Genomic DNA, 17,500 nt, shown 5'->3' with positions numbered 1-17,500 from the left:
TTTTCATTGAGTTTCACGCCCGAGACACTTTGCATTATCTCCTTGACTGGTCCCAAACTTTCCGGGCCAGCTGCGAACAGTGATTTCTTGTGGTCTCTGTCGCTGCTACATCCCTGCAAGCATCTTCTTGATTGCACATTATATAGACAGGCACTTGGAAGAAAGTCTAGGGTGTTGCGTTTTAGTTTTCAGTACGAAGAAGAATTTCGCCAAACAAAAATGATTAGAAAGTACATCTACAATTTCCCGCCACAGAAGGGAAACAAATTTATTCAATAAGAATATTCATTTTTCGTTTTGAATGAAATATTCCATAGCAACCAGAAAGGGTCAGATTGAGGACCACGGCTGTACGATGGTAGTTTTCTGGACTTTCAAAATCTTTTGCGATATCTTACAGAATTTTCGAGTTTGAATCATTTCCGCTGAGTACCAGTATTTTCCCTTACGGAATTTCACAAATGCACCTAACATTGAATCTGAAGAAAACTTACTGTGTGTATTTATGGGGGGAGGGATGCTTGAGGGGTGGAGGATAGGGAGGGGGGCGGAGAGATGAGGGGTCAGTAGGTACCGCGGTTGAGAGAAGAGAAGAATCCAAAATTATTCGACCTATCACTCCGAAGTCAAGCGCCTTTTATCCATATTCACTCATTACACGGTAAGATGGGTAGCCCGTCCTTTCAATCAAAACGACAGCCAATGAAAATCACTGTCCCGATGCTCCGAGGGACTGGAAGACCAGTGACCGAACACGAACATCTCCTAGCAAAGACTCCCACCATCCTGAGGGTATACACACATACATCCCGGTGTTTACACACATACCACCTTTCCCCGGACTGTGAGCAGCCAAGGGGAAAGGTCGCCATTTTGGATGGGGCATAGTGGGAATCAATTACTCCCCGCAAGCCGACCTAGTCAGGCGAGGCCAGAGAGTTGAATACAGTCTAGAGACATCCTGCTTGCTGCCCCGCGAGCCGAGAACATTTTCCCTCTTTATCCCTCTGTTATCTTCAATGCGCTGGCAGCAAAACCCCTCCGCATGGAGGTGTTTTCAGACACACCAGACACGGGGGGATGAATAGGGGAGAACGGGCCAAACTGTCCAAGATGTTGAATGGGAGGGGAAATGAAGGGAGGGGAAGGTCTTCGCGAATGATAACCCTGTCCGTGGTAACAGGAGGTCTGGTACCGGGGATACAGTAATATCCTCGATGTCTCTTCGTGTGTGTGTGATGGCTTGTTGAGGAGATTAGGGGGTTAAACTATATGGCTGTAGTAATGATAGATATAGGATGTAGTCGGCCGTGATGATGAGGTGTTGTTGTCAGGGAGTTGAGGTTTCTGTCTTGTATTGTCATTTATGATTGTATGGTTTTGTGGCACACACATCAAAGCAAATTTGATACGTTTTGATCTGAAAATTGCACGCCAGTGTTGGAAATAATCGGAAAACGTCATAATGCATCAATATTTCCGGGAGTGAAAGATTTTTTCTTCTTCTCGAGTACTTCTTTTCTATATTTTTCATCTTCTTTTGTTTGGTTTTGGTTTGGTTTATTTTGTTTTGTTTCTGTTGTTATTGTTGTCAAGGCAAAATAGTCAGCGTGGGCTTTTTCCGTAAAACCTTTACCCGCAACTGAATACGGGTTTCAGTTCATAATCACCATTAAAAGCCGTATAATGGATGTCAGCTCAGACTTGCCCTCCGTAAAGGGGTTAGAGGTAAACACATGAATTTGAGACACTCAGTCAACCATGCGTGTCCATTATAGTACTCCAAACAGAAAGCAACCATGGCATATATTGTCTTAGTGTCTGGAAATCGAGAGGTTGGTGATTCAGTCCAATTTAGGCTCTTAATTTTCCTTCCATGCTTTCATTAGCGGCTGAGCCTGTTTGTTTCTGTAAGTCGAATTCCCGGTCTGAACAATGGGAGATTGGCCGTAACGAGAATTTGATACCTATTCGCTCCTGCCACCCCATTAGCTTTTGTGAAATTTGACGTAAGTATATAACATTGGCTTTTTTGTTATAGGTTAAAAAACCAAATTCTGATAACGCTGAAAGTTTGCAGTCTTTTTAGTTGTGGTCAGTATGGGCTCTGAGTTCTAATAGGAACCTGATATCCCATTAGTAAGTTCTGTTGACTTCGGCAAAAAGACTAAACTAACTAATGAGCCTTTACGTCTGCACGGGCCTTCAAATTTGTAAGGGAAAAAGACAACGAACAGCGTGCATGTCTGTTGGACACCTTTCTTTCCCAGTGGCAGCATGTTTGATTAAGAAACTCTCTGAGAAAGATTACGATTGTGTTGGAAGTCTTGACGGAAATGCAGTAAGTAGCATGAAGCTAAACACTCATAAAGCTTCGTGCTAAGTGAAGGTAAATTTGTCGAACCAATAAGGGGGAATAATGACGTCAACGTAAGATCGTGATTGGCTGTATTTGACAACGTGCTAATCGTCCATTGGATCAGATTGACACGATATTAATCTGGTTGATCTGCAAGACGCCTTGCGGACATTTGATTTTCTCCTGCTTCTTTGAAGATGTAGAATGATGTTGGCACACTGAGTTTAGCTTGTTGTTCAATATGTTGTTATTACATGACTGCGATTTCTGATTAGCAATGAGGTCATTGTTACCAGAACACGCTTGCAAGTGATTGAAACCTTTCACGTTTAACGCCATGTGTGTCTGCCTACCTGCCTGTCTGCATATCTATCTGTGCGCACGTTCGTCTGTCCAGTTTGTCGAGCTCATCTCAAATACGCACCCACACACACTCACATCCCAACACACATAAACTCACGCATACACGCACACATGCACGTAATATACACTCACGCGCACACAAACACACAACACACACGAAAACACACACACGAACGCACGCACGCACGCACGCACGCACACACACACACACACACACACACACACACACTCGCACGCACGCTCACGCTCGCACTCACGCACGCACGCACGCACACACACACACGCACACACACACGCACACACACGCACACACACATACACATACACACACACTCACACACACACACACACACACACACACACACACACACACACAACCCGTGATTTTCACAGCAATACTTCAGTCAACTTTAAGCGAATTAGTACCGCAAACGTTTTTCATCAAAAGCGTCCCTCAAACCCCAGAAGTCTTTTTTTTTAGACGCTGTTTCCGTAATGGATTATCACACAAAAGCCAAACCGCCATGGCAAATACTTAGCGTGTGGGGAGTGTACACTGCTCTGTTGTATAAGATCTCGACACTAGAGTAGAGTTTACTCAACGATAATTGACAGCGAGTCTGGAATGGAGTTGGTCGACGCTGGAACGTTTTGGCTACGGAAGCCTGCGAAATGAAGCGATTTGTGTGCATTGGACATATCCGAGCTCTGTTTGAGGGTTTCTGTTCTTTGTGTATTATTGCGAGTCTTGTAAGTTGTATGACTTTCTGTCCCTTATGAAGTATGCTTTATATGTCTCGGGCATGGGGACTGGCGCTGGGTCTGAAATGGGGATTGCCGATGGTGGAGCGTTTTGGGCTGAGGAACTTAAGTCTGCGATTTGAAGCGATTTGTGTGCATTGGCCATATTATCTCTTTGAGTTCTGTTCGTGTGTACTAGCTGTTACGACTCGTGTGAGTTGTATGAAGACAATTTTCCGTGTTAACGTATTTATTTTAATGGACAATAAAGTGTTGTCAGTTATTGTTATTGTTATTGTTATAATGTTCTGCAAAATATGTTGATCCAGAACTTTAAAATTACTTCAAACTTGTCTTACAATATTGCGTTTACAGAAGGCCTTTACGTGGAATACAAGCATTCTTTCACTTGAACACATACTACAAATCATGATCCTGGTTATACTTTCTGTACAGAATGACACTTTTTTCTCAATTAATTTCGTATCAGTGTTGACACTTGAGTCAGTTACGAAATCAATTCAACAAACTGTTCCCCTCTAAAAAGGAAAAATAGCCAGTTAATTTGTCTATGTATATGTCGTGCCGAATTCACGGAATTGCCGAATTCGCGGAATCGGCAATATTTTTGCCCATTTCGCGTAATCGGCAAAACGGTGCCCATTACGTGAAATCGGCAGCGTTTTGCCGAACATGCGTAAAGGCTTCTAAAATGTGTCCATTTCGCAAAAGCGGCAGCCAGTCTTTTACTCTTTGTGTCACCAAAACATTGCATGAACATTGCTTTACCTCCCTACTATGGTTTTTATCGTCTATGTTGGTCTGTGTCGAGCATAACTCCGGAAATGCACGAAAACTACATTTTTTGCCGTAACCTATCGATTATCGTGATATCTATCCATTCGAGTATCTAGCTGTCCAAGTGTGATGGTTTCCAAGGTATTTGAGAACTTTAAAACCAAAAAGTGGCTGTTGATTTCGCAAAATTGTGACATTTTAGGAACCTTTAAGCGTTTTCAGCAAAACGTTGCCGATTTCGCGTATTGGGCAGCGTTTTGCCGATTACGCGAATTCGGCAATTCCTTGAATTCGGCACGACATATACAAGGCGAAGAATGCAATTTACGATACCGCTCTGCTGCTACAGTGGAAACTTAGGATCGCCCCAAAATTAAGAAAATTAGGTGGAAATGAGTTTTGAAATGGTATGAACAGAACATCTAGAGAAGCAAGGTCCTAAAAGGGGGAACGGGTGCCTTTACTTTTGGGTGGGAGTGGGGTGGGTGTCTTAAAAAGAGGGGTTTCGATGTAACTCGTTTCAGAATCTTCTGGACAGACCTCTCAGTCAAGCTCTACAGAAAGTCTGAGTTATACTGACAGGCCATTCTGCCGTACAAAAGTCTGAGTTATACTGACAGGCCATTCTGCCGTACAAAAGTCTGAGTTATACTGACAGGCCATACTGCCGTACAAAAGCGCCGCGTGTTTAAACGTCTCAAGATTTCACTGGAGTTTCCCAGAGACTATTCTTCCATGGCAGAAATTGATGTCGAAATTGAGAGCAGCAGGGCCACAGGTTTCGACACTTGGAATTTTAGAACCTGCACTTGAAAAATGTCTCCAGGAAACTTATTTTTTAATGACCTCGTGTCATTGTTATTAGTAAGAACTGTCTTTTTATCAGTATTGTAATCTGCATGCTATGTTATGCTCCGGCCTTACTTGTAGGCGAACGGTATGTTATATGTCCGTCTGTCTGTTATGTCCTAATGTTGTATATATATATATATACTAGAATGAATACCCGCTTCGCCGGGTAGCCGGCTTCGCCGGAAAGAAGTACTTAGAGCCGTACGCCGGCTTCGCCGGGTCCGAACAATGGACCCGCCAAGCTTAGATTCGTGGAATGGGAACAGCACGAAAATGATTCAGTGGCCATAATGCCATTCCTGACCATATCGAGTCCCATCCTTGTCGACGAATGTAACCGTGTTAATCACCTTTGGAGGCGAACTCCACTCAAACAGGACTGAGCAAGTTATGGCTTCTCAAAGGAAGGCCAGTACATAAAATTACGTTAAAATTAATATTAAAAGTCCTACGGTTTTGAGCCATTAAGGACTTGAGTGTTTCACATAAAATTACACAAAAGCCGCCAGACCACATCACAAACAGAACTGAACAATGCACAGGTGTTGCTTACATAGAGACACACACACTCACACACACACACACAAAAACACAGAGAAGCCGTATCTATAGAGAGATAGATGACAGTGTATTTTTCGCGTGGCTATAAATTGATTCGACCTTTGCACTTTTACAGTGAGGATAATTTACGGGTCCAATTTACGTTCTGTACACTGCGTTGACCTTCTAAAAATAGTAACAGTAACAGAACGCCGGGAATATGCGAAGACGCTCAGCGCAGTGGACAGCGCAGTGTAGTAACTTACAACTGAACGGGAAAGCCACACGAAGGAAGGGAGATAAACGCCAAACACTGGAGAAGATAAGGAAGAGTTACTTATAATGGTGAAATGAACACAAAAACAAAAATCTGTTCAGCGCTGCGCGCTGAGAGCACGTGTTGAAATATCTCATCGATGATATTGTGTCCGGGGTGTAGCTGAATACGGTGTCCAAATTTGAAAAAGATCCACCGAGAACTTTGGCGTTGTGATGTGGTGTAGCGGCTATGGTGTGTCGGTATGGGGGCCCGGGTAGCTGAGGTGGAACCAAAATAGCTGAGGTGGAACCAAAATCGGTTCAGCGCTGCGCGCTGAGAGCACGTGTTGAAATATCTCATCGATGAGGTTGTGTCCGGGGTCTCTCTGAATAAGCCCACCAAATTTGAAGCAGATCCATCGAGAACTTTGGGCGTGCATGGCGAATACACAAATACACAAACACACAGATACACAAACACACAGACAGACACAAGTCGTATATATATATACATGTCTTGTATACTTGCCATTTACATATTTATTATTAATGTTGAAGGATGAATGATGATACATTGTAGACGGATGCATGTTATTGATTAAAAGCCCCACAATGATGTGCTTGGCAAATACCCCCCCCCCCCCCTAAAAAAAAAGAACTGTCAGTAATTAATGAAGAAATATAATGTAGCAAATAAAATAGCATTATTGTAAAGCCTATGTCGACATACAATGTATCAACAAGAAACTTGGGAAAAGAGTCCAACAACATAAGTTTTGCATAACTCACACATACAGAACAAGAAGACCAAAAACTGACTATGAATTCAAAGTTTTGTATCGCGTCACTCTGCAAAGAAACTCTTAGCGTCAATTTGTTGCAGAAAAGAAAGAGTATATTGGCTATGGAAGCAGGGCAAAACATCGACAGAGAAAGAGAGTGCATGGTGTCCGCTCTCGGAGGAGTATCAACGCTTTTCTTAGCTGCACGTGCGAGACATGTCCGTCATTAAATCGAAGTGCAGCTGCGGAGACTTTACAATTTTCTGCTGAATCAGCGACTTTCAAACACAACCTCGGGCATGAGGGATGTAAAGAGAACATGGATAACAGTAGTTTGTGTGGCTTTTGTAGAAACATACCAAACTCAGCCAGAGTCGAAGTACAGCTTTTGAATCCGTGGTGTTGTTTGCTGCATCGGGACTTTCAAATACAACATTATGCATAAGTGCAATACAAATTTTTTTTTTAAAACACCCAACAACATGTATAACAGTAATTTGTATGGATTTGTGTAGAAACATACCAAACTCAGCCGAAATGGCGTAGACTTGAGACCGATATGTTGAGTGGGTGGATTACAAATACTATACAATGTTGAAAGCAAGAATAACCGATGGCAGAAATCTCCCCACTTTCGACAAAGTTGTCCCTAATGTAGACCCTTGGTGCTTTTTGTAATGTGCACGTTCCATGCAGAGGGAGACGATCTTTAAATCGAAGAGGACCCGTAACATCTTACGACAGTATAATCGCGACTTTGACAGACAAAATGGAGGGTCGTGAACGTGTTACAGAAACTATTGACAAAAGTTGACAGCATGAATACTATAATGTTTTGAAAACTACTTATAAGTCTTCCGGAAATAAAGTACACTTAAAAAACCGCAGCACATATCTGGGATTAAATTACATATTACTTCCCCAAATCTCATAAATAGCAATTTACTTCCGTTAAGTGCTTAAACGTTGCACACGCTTCCCTGGTAACACAAGGGAAGCCACTCCCCTAAAGAAAAATCACATAAACAGTCACTAGACCACGTGATACCTCAGGGTAGGCTCCCCTTATCGCCACGTGACACGCGGCCGCCATCTTCAATTCACTTCTCTTCCAACGCCTGAGCTGCTCAGACGTGTTGGTTCACGCTCCGGCCTTTTGTGGCCGTTTCAGCTTTTTTGAAGCTGAGTTTTTCCCTGGTTTTCTCTACGTTCGGGTGAGACCTTTCTATTTCGTATTGTGGCTAGCGTTTTCTGTTGTAGAAATTGTTTGATACAACTTTTTCGGTCAACATGTCTGACAAAGAACATAAGAAACGTGCGTCTGCATCAGCGAGTTCAGATTCTTCTTCTAAGCGGTCAGCTAAGAAAACGAAAGCCAATCCTACTGTTCATGTCACGGACCCTATCAATGATACTTCATTTAGTGTTGTTATTGATCCTCCTGCTGAGTCTCTTGTTGATTCTGCCGCTCCTGTACTTAGCATTAAACCGGCAGACAAAGCTCCGTTAGACAAGGAGCAAATGATGGATATTTTTCATTCCTTTGCTGGTCAGCTTAAAGACATTTTTGCTGAGGAAAGGAGAGCGGCTAGTCGTGTTACGTCCATTCTTCCTTCTAGAGTTGGTGGTGTGCAATCTTTGGCTAAATTGCGTACACCTTCAGCTACCGTTACGTCGGCCGACGTCTCGGTTGAGTCTCCGTCTTCCGGTCGGTACGAGTGGCCATGCTCGTTTCCGGAACTGGCTTCAGGTGTCCCTCACCTTCAAGGTATGTCTGGTCAGGCACAGGAAGTCAGCTGTCGTTCCGCGACAGTGGGTGACAATCGTGTCTTACAAGAGCGTCCAATAGCGGGTACACCTTCCTTTCTTGCGGACGTTTCTTGTGCCACCCCACTGGGGGTGCGTCGCGAGCGTATTCTACATAACGCTTCGTCGATAGCACAGGCATCTTCCGGTCCGCTTGCGGAACCGGAAGAGGACATTGGCCAGATGTCTCGAGAGGCGGTCACTTCCGGTGATCGACCTCGCTCGGTTCCGGTTACCGCTGCCAGTAATACTGAGTGTACTGAACGCGGTTTCTTACCGGAAGGAAGCGCTTTTGCGCAAGACTCTTCGTCTGTTTACGGAAGTACTAATTCCGAACAGGATGAGGAAGTTTTCCGTTTACCGGCAAGGTTTATCCAGGCTCTTGCTCTTGCAGCAGAGGTGACCTCACGGTATTTTCCGGAGGGAGTGGTCGCAGCTGTAGACGCTTCTGCTCCTCCTAAATCAGCGGTTGACGATTTTTTTACCATCGCAACCTGTCGCCTCGGGGTTTCGTTTTTCAGAATCTCCCTTGGTGGCTTATGAAATGGCGAAAGTTTTGGCTACTCACCCACCGCTGGGTAGTAACATTCCTCTTCGACCAGTGCCACTTCTGGTGGCGCATGGACCGGTTCCTCCTTCAGTGGATTCATGGCTGGCCACAGAGCAGCAGGCTTCTGTGTTTCGCCATGCCACACACAGGAAGTTAGTGTTGAAACAATCCAATCGCGGGTTGATTCAAACTTTTGCCCTGCCTCGGGCTCCACTTCCGGTGACTCCAGCTGTTGACTTCCTGCGTTTTGAGCATTTCAAGAAGGATAAAGCTTTTCCTTACACTGAAGCTTCTCTTCTGGGATTAGAGGAAACAGGCAGATCTGCACTGGAACTTGCATCCCTCTCGGATACGCTGCTGCGTTCTTTGACGCGGGCGCTTACTTCTTCCCTGGAACCTTTTGAGTTCAGGCAAGATGCAAGCGAACAGGATGTGGCGGCTCTTTTGTCTGCTTTGGCTAAAGTTTCGGCGCAACAAATGGCGTCATCAGCACGGCTCTACGCTCATGCAGTTTTTACTCGAAGGGATAACTTCCTCTCCGAGTCCAGACTGCAGGATCGGCGAACTATTGACTCTTTGCGCACATCTCCCATCACGGAGGATGCGCTCTTTGGTCTTTTGGCTCTTGATGCTCTTCACAAAGAGACCCAGGAGGCAAAGGATTTGGAGTTTGCCAGATGCACTCAACGCTCCGTTAGTCATACCAAACAATCCAGCTCTGCTACCTACATGGCCCCTGCGGTTAAAGGTAGCTTTAAACAAAACTCTGGTTCCTCTCGAGGTCGTGGAAGGGGTGCTTCTTCTGGCAATAAGAAGCCTTCCTTTGGCAAGTCTCGGGGGTCTGGGCAAAAGCCCAACCCCCAATGATTCCCCCCCGATCTGATTATCCCTGTAGCCTCCATCCCCGTGATGGTGGGCGGTCCGTCTCGGGCGATCGAATTTTGGATACAGAACGTACCCAACAATTGGTTCGTAGGGATAGTCAGATCGGGGTTCCGGCTTCTCTGGAAAGAGGACAAGGCTCCCCTTACCAGAGTTCTCCCTCACTTTTCTTTTCCGGCCAACAAGGAATCAGTCATGGTCATAGATGCCGAGATTCTGGCCCTTTTACTGAAGCAAGCGGTGGAGGTAGTATTAGATCATTCCTCCCCCGGCTTTTACAACCGGATTTTCGTGGTACCCAAGGCCTCAGGGGGGTGGCGCCCAGTTCTGGACCTTTCCTCCCTGAACGCCTATCTAAGGGACATACGCTTTACCATGGAAACACCAGCTACGGTCAGGGACGCCCTTCGCCCGGGCGAGTGAGTCACCTTCATCGACCTCTCAGACGCGTATTTTCATCTTCTCATCCATCCTTGGGACAAACTTCAAGGCTTAATCAGAAATCTGAAAAAGCAACACAGAGCCCCTGTGAGGATTCTGGCGTCCGTGTTAGGACAAATGGAATCAATATCCAATCTTGTACCGCTGGGACGAGTTTTCAAACGTCCTTTTCAGTCAGCTCTTGCAGCGGCTTAGTATCCGGCCTCTCAAGGCTGGGAGGTGTCTGTCACCCTTCGGGACGGATTTCGTTGCACAACCAAGCAATGGTTGCAGACGGAATGGAATTTGCAGGGCGTTCCGATTGTTCTTCCGCCCTACAGGGCAGAGCTTTGCACAGATGTCTCCATGGTGGGATAGGGTGCTCATTTGGAACAGCACACGGCCTCAGGCCTCTGGGACGCTGTCCAAATGAAATCCCACATCAACAGTCTCGAACTCGAAGCTGTTTCTCGGGGCCTTCTGGCTTTTCTGTCTCATCTGCAAGGCAAGCATGTGCATGTCCTGACGGACAACACCACGGTTGCAGCTTATATCAACAACCAGGGCGGAGTTCGCTCTCCCTCCCTGTCGCTGCGAGCGTGTCAGATTCTGGCCTGGTGCCAGCAACAGCGGATCTTTCTGTCCGCGAGACATCTTCCGGGACGGTTGAACGTCGTGGCAGATGCTCTCAGCCGATCTTCCCGTGTGATTCACACAGAGTGGACTATCACGCATCACGCACTCCAGCGGCTTTGGGTCCACTTCAACAAACCGCAGATCGATCTGTTCGCGACACGCTTTTCAAAGAGACTTCCTCTCTTCGTTTCCCCGTGTCCGGATCCAGAGGCAAGGGCAGTGAATGCCATGGAACTGGATTGGTCGGGCCTGGTTGCGTACGCGTTTCCTCCACCATCCCTGCTCGGGAAAGTGTTACGAAAAGTGGAGGTGGAACGGCCCTCTCTGGTGTTAGTAGCTCCGTTGTGGACAAGCCAACACTGGTATCCGGACCTATTACGTCTGTCTCGGGGTTCTACCGTCCCTCTCAATCTCGTAAAGGGAGAACTTATGCAACCAAGAACAGGCATTCCTCACGAAAATCCGCAGTCTCTGCGCCTTCACGGGTGGATGTTGTGAGAGATTCTCTTCAGCACGCAGGTGCTTCAGACATCACTGTCTCGTTGATTCAGAAAGCTCACAGAGCTTCCACAAGTTCGGTTTATTCCTCTCACTGGAAAGCTTGGAATACTTGGTGTCAGTTAAACAACGTCAACCCAGTAGCGCCTCGGTCCATGCAAGTCGCTAATCATTTGGCTTGGTTGTCTTCACAAGGTTGTTCTGCCTCCTCCCTTAAGGTTAGAAGATCAGCTATATCTTCAACATTACGACAATTAGGGCATGTTATCAATCTTGGCGGTCCAATAGCTTCAGTGCTGAAGGGCGCCTCGATTGCAGATATTAAAACCAAACAACCAGTACCGGCTTGGGATCTCTTTCTTGTTCTTGAATTTTTGAGATCGTCAGACTTTGAGCCTTTGCATGCTGCAAGCTTACCAAATCTAACCCGCAAGACATTAATGTTACTGTTGTTAGCTACGGCCAGATGCGGTAGCGAGGTACATTCTTTATCTGGCCTGCAGAAAGACATTTCGTTTCAAGCAGACGGTTCCGTCTCGCTCAATTTTCGACCAGATTTTCTGGCAAAAAATCAGAGGCCAGATCAGCAATCACCAGTGATCACAGTTCATCCACTGTCTAATATCTTAGCTCCAAACGATCCAGATCTTATGAACTGTCCGGTTCGTGCGCTAACTACTTACTTATCTCGTACAAGCCCCATTCGGGCTAGTAGTCAGAAGCTGTTATTCATCTCCACGAACACAGCTAGACACAAAGACATTGCCAAAGTCACTTTAGCAAAATGGGCTTCCACTCTCATTAGACAAGCCTATGTGTGGTGGCAGCAGAATGATGTTGGGCGTCCTTCTCAGTTCATCCTACCGCTCTCCTCGGCGAGGACTCATGAGACCCGTGCTTGGGCCTCATCTCTCGCTGTCCTCAAATCCAGGCGTCTATCTGAGGTCTTGGGCGCCGCTTACTGGAGATCAGAAGACGTCTTCCTGAATTACTATTTGAGGGACGTCGCTGGCACTCGTCCTGATGGAAGCAACGTCCTACCTGCGGTCGTGGTTGCCGGGCAGGCTCTACCCAGAACTTAGGGTGAGTTATCTGTCTGCTTATATTCATGTTTTGGATCCCACCTCCTTAAGTAGCAATCTGCTATTTATGAGATTTGGGGAAGTAATATGTAATTTAATCAAAAATTTTAGTGTAAATTTTCATTTGATTAATATACTTACCCAAATCTCATATCAAATGCCCTCCCACCTACCCCGCTTTCAGACTTGCTCAGGCTTGTCAAGAAGTGAATTGAAGATGGCGGCCGCGTGTCACGTGGCGATAAGGGGAGCCTACCCTGAGGTATCACGTGGTCTAGTGACTGTTTATGTGATTTTTCTTTAGGGGAGTGGCTTCCCTTGTGTTACCAGGGAAGCGTGTTCAACGTTTAAGCACTTAACGGAAGTAAATTGCTATTTATGAGATTTGGGTAAGTATATTAATCAAATGAAAATTTACACTAAAATTTTTGATTAAACACACACTCAGACAAAAGGTCAACCGGGAAGATACCAGTAAAGCAGACAAGAACATTTCACCAAAAAGTCATTGGTGTCAATTGGCGTTTTCGCGAAGACAAACCGCGCTAGCTTCCTGCAAGAAATACTGTGGTTCAGAACATATTATGTTTTTCAAAAACACAGCATCAAATTCAAATTGAAACGCACAGACGGACAACAAATGGACAGGAAGGTGGTCAGGAAGCAAGGGAGAGAACTTCGAGAAAAAAGAAATCAGCAGTGGTACCCCTTCAGTCAAACCTCTTTGTCGTATGGTGTGAACGATGGGTAAAGACGCAGAAATCATGGCGATTACAGTTAAAAGTTAATATTTTTTTCCCTGCATCTACACATTGGCAGACAAAACTGGGCGTGAGTGCATCAAACAGAACAAAGAATTAAAAGCAGTTATTGGTCAAAAAAAAATAATTAAAAAAAAACACACGTTATAATACCGTGTTGTTGGTGTTTTTTTTACCAATAACTAGCCAAAAGTTAAAACTTTTAATAGAAGAGTACAAAACAAAAGTAAAATAGTTGTGTGATTTTTTTTAAACACAAAAAATCACCAGAAACTAACCCACACACAGACAAGAAATGGATCAGGAAATACAAAAGAATACTAAAGGGAGGGAACTTTAAAATGACAAAAAGTCAACGGTGACGTCCCCTCGGTCGACGTTCGGTGTCTTTGTGGTGGTCACGCCCCAGACTAACTTGACACCGGGGGCTGACGGGATGGGTGTGCTAGGGTGTCGTTGTGGGTCAGAAACTTGATAGCTTTTGGAGCAGTTAGTCCCACCAGTCGTCGCTGACTGGGTCTTGGAAGCAAATTGCTTATTTCGAGGAAAGAATGGGTAAGGATGGGGTTTTTTTTTTTTTTTTTTTGGGGGGGGGGGGGGGGGTTGGAGGTGGTTGGGGGACGATGGAGCGGGCGGGTGGTAGTGCTTTGTGTTCTGTTAAAAAGTGGTCGAGAAAAGGGACTTTGATGTACGTAAGTGAAAACTGTCGGACGATGCGTGTGTGTGTGTGTGTGTGTATGTATGTGTGTGTGTGGGGGGGAGGGGTGTTGGTGTTGGTCGGGCGGGCACGCAGGTTTTCGAGCACACACGCACGTGAACACGCATTTAAGTACACACATATACACATATGACACACATGTTGCACACACACACACGAGCACACACGCACGTGAACACGCATTTAAGTACACACATATACACATATGACACACATGTTGCACACACACACACACACACACACACACACACACACACACACGCGCGCACACGCGCACACACACATAACATAACATAAAACAACACAACACAACATACAACAGACGCTAACACACGCGTTATTCTTCAGTTACAACGCGTAACAGGGACAGGCTCGTCAATGTGTACTCGAAAAAGTCAGATATTAATCAGATCAGATGCCAACTTAGATAGATACTCTTGTACTTTTGGAATTAATACGATTATTGCATGGTACCATTCAATACTGGAGTCTTGCTCTGGCTGTTTGCTAGTCTGTGACATTGTTATTATATAAAACAGCACAGGTTAGATGATAGATGGAACGTTACAACTTTTACAAGTACTGCTCTTGGTGTGGTTTGTTAATATATAAACTCGTTATTATATGAAACAGTATGTTCAGTTTTCTTCTTCTTCTTCTGCGTTCGTGGGCTGAAACTCCCTCGTACACTCGTGGTTTTTTTGCACGAGTGGAAATTTTACGTGTATGACCGTTTTTTCCCCCGCCATTTAGGCAACCATACGCCGTTTTCGGAGGAAGCATGCTGAGTATCTTCGTGTTTCTATAACCCACCGAACTCTGACATGGATTACAGGATCTTTTTCGTGCGCACTTGGTCTTGTGCTTGCGTGTACAAACGGGGGGTGTTCGGACACCAAGGAGAGTCTGCACACAAAGTTGACTCTGAGAAATAAATCTCTCGCCGAACGTGGGGACGAACTCACGCTGACAGCAGCCAACTGGATACAAATCCAGCGCGCTACCGACTGAGCTACATCCCCGCCCCAGTATGTTCAGTAAAAATGCAGTACTTGTTATTTTATGAAACAGAAGAGGGTTTACAAGTATTGCTGTTGTTTGTTCTACCATAACGTGTGGGAACAGTACACCTTTTAAAGGTGCTTTACCAGTTTTACAAGTATTGCTCTGGCTAATGATTGTACGTCTATGGAATTATTATCAAATGAAACACTTCAGAACAATGTGTGTGACTATATGGAATTATATTGAACAAGTCCTCATCGGGTCTCACACAAACGTCAAGTGGTAAACACTAGGTTGTAAGCGAAGCCCTTGTAGGTATGTAATACCCAACAACAAAGAGTTCGGTGGATATGGTAGCAGTACTATGAAAGCATATCCAAGCGTGTGTAAGGAACATTTCTTCAGAAGTGTATATCTAAGGCTAAGGTTTTGTTCGTGAGTGGTGTACTTCTTAACTGGCCTAACTGTTGTTTCTCTCGGGGTTGTAAGTTTCCAACAAGACCAGGCCACCGGTAATGAAGGGACACGTGTGGGTGGTCCCAATTTATGGTGTCCTTTCATGACAGGTACGACTGTATTGCTGAGCCAAAGTCCTCGTCATGTTTTACAAAGGGATAGCTGTTTGAACGGTGTGAGTTTGAACAGTCCGCTGACATTACTCCTTCTGACCTGTCGAGGGTACCTGGACAATGGTGTGTCGTGAGTTCATTAAGGTGTGCTGGCTGGGTGTCTTAAACACTGCCACAATGCTTTGGTGACTTTTTCTTCTTGTCAGAGTGTGCTCTTGTTGTTGGAAATATTACTTTCCTGTTGAAAAGCTTTTGTCAAGAAAGACAGGGAGAAGAAAGAAAAGAAAGTTCAGTGTGTGTGGTGCAGGTTCTTTGTGTTTTAGTATTATTGCCACAGAGTGAAATTCGCTGACGAAATTTTAGTCTGTGTTTTGTACATTCATGTGTGTTTTGACGTCATTGCCAAACAGTGATGTTCTTAAGTACCTGACAAAACATCTGGTTTGGAATGCTTTAAATTTTGACACTGTCAATAGTTCTTCAATTTGTTCGTGAAAACTTGAGTGTTCTGTGTTCAGATCACAATTACTAACTCTAAATCTTCTGATACAACTACATGTACACATCTTGGAGTGTGGCTTTCTGCGGATTGAGCAGATTCGTTTCAGTGTTTTTAAAAAAAACTGACACTGGAGTGTACTTCAAGCACGTGATTCAAACCTTGACCAAAATGGCGGCTGCTGGAGTACCCAGAGGAATACCCGAGGTGGATATGAAGGACATTCCGGTAAGAATTTCTCAACTGTCAAACGAATTTTCCTTCGTTGCTTTAGCTCGTGATCACAGTTGTTTAGAGTTGGTTAGAGTTGAGTTATGGACAGTCGTTACAGCACCTTTCTTGTTACGTTTACCCAAAAGGAATGTCTCACCTGTTTGCTTTGGATAAATGTATCAATGTTCAGGACTTGTGTTCCAAGAGGTACACGGGAAAACAATGTTTTAAGTATCCCGAAGGTTAACATTTTGATGCAACATGTCCATTGCTTTCCTGTGGTCAGCCCAGCCATGACAAGCCATACTTAATTTTCTGCAGATGCATTTAACAGGATTTAAGCCGACACCATGCGAAAGCGTATTCCACATGGCTGAAGGTATTGTATTGCAAAGAGGACATAGTCCGATTGTGGACAACTTTAAGTACGGTAATACATTAGAGTTCGACTGTCCAAATCGTCCCAAAGTGACATGCAGATGACAAAATGTGACCCTCCACCACGAAATGAGTCGCATGTCACCTCGCGCGGTTCTGCGCTAGGCTGATGGAAGTCCGGAGAGTGTCTGGTAACAGTGTGAGGGTCACCTTAGTCACAGGCTTATAACTCAAACAGTTTTTGCTCTTTTCTAAAACGGGTTTCACCACTGGATAGAGCATAAAATACTCTTTAGAAAAATGTAAAAAGATGAAAATCATGCAAAGGTGACATGCGACTCATTCCGTGGTGGAGGGTCACAAAATAAGTCCATGGCGTAATTAGCTGTAATGCCGAGAAATGACACTGGATAAAAATGAGAAGCTTAATTTGTAACTGTCATAGTACATAGTAATTCTTTGTTTCGTCAGGCGACGATCGTGCTGACAAGATACTGTCGTGACGAAAAGTCTTTGTGTCACTGTAGTGTTTATGATAGGATTAAGCAGTAGCATTTTTATTTACCCCGTCACTGCGCGCTTATTAGAAATCGCAACATGTATTCATTCGGAAGCCGCGCACGTGCTCGAACACTCATTCTGCACTGGTGGACGGAAGCTAGGATCCTTGTTGAGGCTGTAGAAAGAAAACCCTTCGTCTCGTGTCGCAACGAAAATAGCTAGTATTGGTTTGCCTGTCTGTCTGTCTATTTTGTTTTTTCTGTCTGCATGTTTGTATGTCTTTCTGGTT

The sequence above is a fragment of the Littorina saxatilis genome, linkage group LG10 (assembly GCF_037325665.1).
Source record: "Littorina saxatilis isolate snail1 linkage group LG10, US_GU_Lsax_2.0, whole genome shotgun sequence".
Lineage (NCBI taxonomy): Eukaryota > Metazoa > Mollusca > Gastropoda > Littorinimorpha > Littorinidae > Littorina > Littorina saxatilis.
Note: the sequence above shows the minus strand (reverse complement) of the source record.